The sequence below is a fragment of the Cucurbita maxima genome, unplaced genomic scaffold (assembly GCF_002738345.1).
Source record: "Cucurbita maxima cultivar Rimu unplaced genomic scaffold, Cmax_1.0 Cma_Scf00040, whole genome shotgun sequence".
NCBI classification, from domain to species: domain Eukaryota; kingdom Viridiplantae; phylum Streptophyta; class Magnoliopsida; order Cucurbitales; family Cucurbitaceae; genus Cucurbita; species Cucurbita maxima.
In genome coordinates, this window is record NW_019272056.1 from 163726 (window position 1) to 166900 (window position 3175).

Sequence of the window (3175 nt, forward strand, 5' to 3'; positions counted from 1 at the left end):
AACGAATGAATTTCTGAACGATAAGTGCCAGCCCAAACCAGCTGGGATTTTTGGGGTTACCTCGCAGCCCTTTCCTCCAATCGAGTTGCAGTTGGCCTTGTTTCAGCCAGAATCAGTCCTTGGGACTTTTTAGTAGGTTCTTTAGTCTTCGCTCTCAAGAACTAGTACGCCCTGTTCTCGAAAGTTGAAGAGCAGCTAAACTAAGCAACTGGGAGATTAGGCGGCAGTTGAAAGAGCAGCTCGAAAGCCCTTTGTTTAGTCTTTTTATCAAAATCACTCATAAAGGAAAGATGGCGGCCGGCCGTTATGGCCAATTAAGTAAACCACGAGCAATTCATCTACTTTGATTTACGACACCACTTTTTTCTTTCATAAAGGATCCAAAGAATAGAGAAGAGAAGAAATAGGTTCAGTCGCACCCCATCCATTCATACGACACGATAGCTTCAGCAAAGAGTAGAGAGAGCTAAGCTATCATACCCATTTCCATTTTTTATAAGCAAGCATACCTCTAGCCTACCATACACTAGTCTCAATCAATCTTTCTTTTCTTTGTGTGTTGGTTGTTCAATTTGAAGATGGTTTCGCTCTTAGATATCTGCTTGCCTTCCTTGTCTTTTTCTTAGATTTCGGAACGCTCTAAATCATAGTACTCAATTCTTCTAATAAGCGAGAACATCTTTTCTTTTTCATTTTGGAAACAAGGGAGTAATTTGGAAATGCATTGTTTGGGTGGTTTACCAACGGAGGGCAACCCCCAGCAATTGAAAGAAAGGAAAGTAGCGAACGGTCAAAATGAGGATCTTTAACACCTCCATTGTCAGGAAGCCCTCTCATGAGAATGAAATCAATTTAGCCAATGTTTTGTCCTGGGGTTCACTAAAGAAATGATTTGAGATTGAAAAAGAGCCTGAAATTGGCCTACACCTTCGCGTACATATGTAACTTATGTCAAAGTGATGCGCCAACATCTGCGTTGAGTCAAAACTAGGTTTCAATCCTAGTTTGCTCATAGAAAGGCATATTTCGAATATAGAGTGAAAGTTCCCAATAATCAACGAGTTGATCATACCTTTCTTTGAATCGTACGAGCACGTCCTCTGTCACCCCCACCGCGCTTACGGCTCTTTACCCCAACCCAATTAGCTCTGGCTCTAGTTCTTCCCTTTCTATCCTCGGAAAGTGGACCTGAGGAGCATGGGTGGGCGATATCTGCTTTTGACTGATGGAAAGCATCTCTCCTTAGCTTCTATTACCTGACCGAACCCGCAAAAAGAATCACAATAGAAAAAGGGGTTCTTGCCAGTCACATCAGAGGCATCTTTATCTGAGGAGGAGGCTTCGTCGTCTGGCTCCTCATAAATGATGTTAGGATCGGCCGGCTCATCCTCAGAATCCTAAAAGAAAATAGAGACAGAACTTCTTGTTTCAATGACAGAGAGAAAGATAAAGACTAAATAGGATTTAAAGACACTCTCATTCACATCAATTGAAGTAGGCAGTAAGGGGGCGGAAGCTACCCTTTGACGAATGCAAGCAAGGTCGCTTGCTTACTCTCCGTTGGCAGCAAGGAAAGGAAGGAGGCATTGGAAATCAGACTAGACCATAATTCAAGAGGCAGGCATTTGGGAAGCAACTAGTAGCTTCTTTTTGGCCAAGCTTAGCTTCTATCAGGCCAACCACTACATAAATCAAGAGATCCATATACCAGTCATGAGCGATAGTGAAGCCGTCAGAGGCGGAAGCTGTAGCTTCTAGGACGAAGCCGAGCCACTAATGGAGTGGCGAAGGAGGCATACGTTACGTATACTAGATTAGTAACAGCTGAAATACCAAAAAACACCAAATTGAAGTGAACTATTTAACTGTGTGATTGATCCGACAAGTACCAAGGGCTTTTGGTAGACTGATTTCATTTCTGAATTCGCTTGGGAAAAATCCTAGCATTAGTATGAGTTCGTTGACCGCTTAAGGGCAATCCATCTTGATGACGAATTCCACGATAACAAGAAAGAGAAATGAATCGTTCGATGTCTACTCGTTCTCCCCTCTTCAATTCCCAATGAAAAATATGATCTTGACCTATCATTTGTTCAATTTGGTCGATCTGAGACTTAGTGAACTCTTTGATCTTGATGTTCCCATTGATACCTAATCGATAATGAACTTGAATGGCTTTTTTAGGTCCAATTCCATCAATTTTGGTTGAGGCAATTCTGACTTGTTTATCGGCAACTGATCTAGCTCCTTAAATATATGACATTCTTGATCCTTCTCCTTTTACTAGTCTTCTCGGCTGGAATCATAAATGAGTTAGCTCCTCTCTAATTGATAATCTTTTCTATAGGTCGAACTAGTGTGAGCGGTCTAAACTTCGACCTTGATTTCTTCACATTATGTTCTCGTACCCAAGCCTAAAAAAAAGAGAGAGTCTTGGAGAATTGAATATTGATCTTACTAAAGAAGTGAGAAAGTGCTGATGGGTCGCAGTCTCAAAATGGAAGTTTTTCGTCTTAAGATAGCGCGAAAGGTCTTTTAGGGCCGGTTCGCATCCCTCGACTCAACAAGTGGTCTCATGCGCGACCATCATCTTGTCGGGTCTGAGCTGCCTGCGGTTACAGAATCGCCCAGCCCCCTTGACTCTCTCTCTATAAAAAAGAGCTTTCTACATCCGGGGCGCAGGTTTTTATTAAACAACGTTCGACTTTCATGTGTATAACATATAGCTAAAATTCCTTCTTTCTGAGCCAGGATCAAACTCAGAGAGAATATGATTGGGCCCTGCTGTGGTAGAACCTGGTGAACTGGGCGTACTACTGAACTTCAGATTGATTCTCTCTCCTTCACTATGTAATGAGTACTTTATATATTCTTTCTAGCAACTCAATCAAAATCAAAGCAATCAAACTTGTTGCAACTACATCAACAACCGGGGGGAAATTCACCGGTCCTTCCTACTCACGCTACGCTAATAAGGTTGAAAGAAAGGATGCGTCGAGCAAGCGATGGTTCTACTTAACTAAGCCCCGTCCTTGTACAAGGAGGAAGCCAATCCCACCAACTTGAATGACTTTGATTAGTATACCCTTTGCTTTTAACATGGACGAAGGAGCTCAACAAACGTGACCTGGCTGCTCATGAGAGAGAGAATTTAGAAAACAAAAAAAAAAAAAAA

General features: G+C 42.0%; 1 pseudogene; it reads right to left on the minus strand.

Annotated features, from left to right (window-relative positions):
* The window catches only part of LOC111469380, a 70228-nt pseudogene that overhangs the window by 65765 nt on the left and 1288 nt on the right, over nt 1-3175 (minus strand).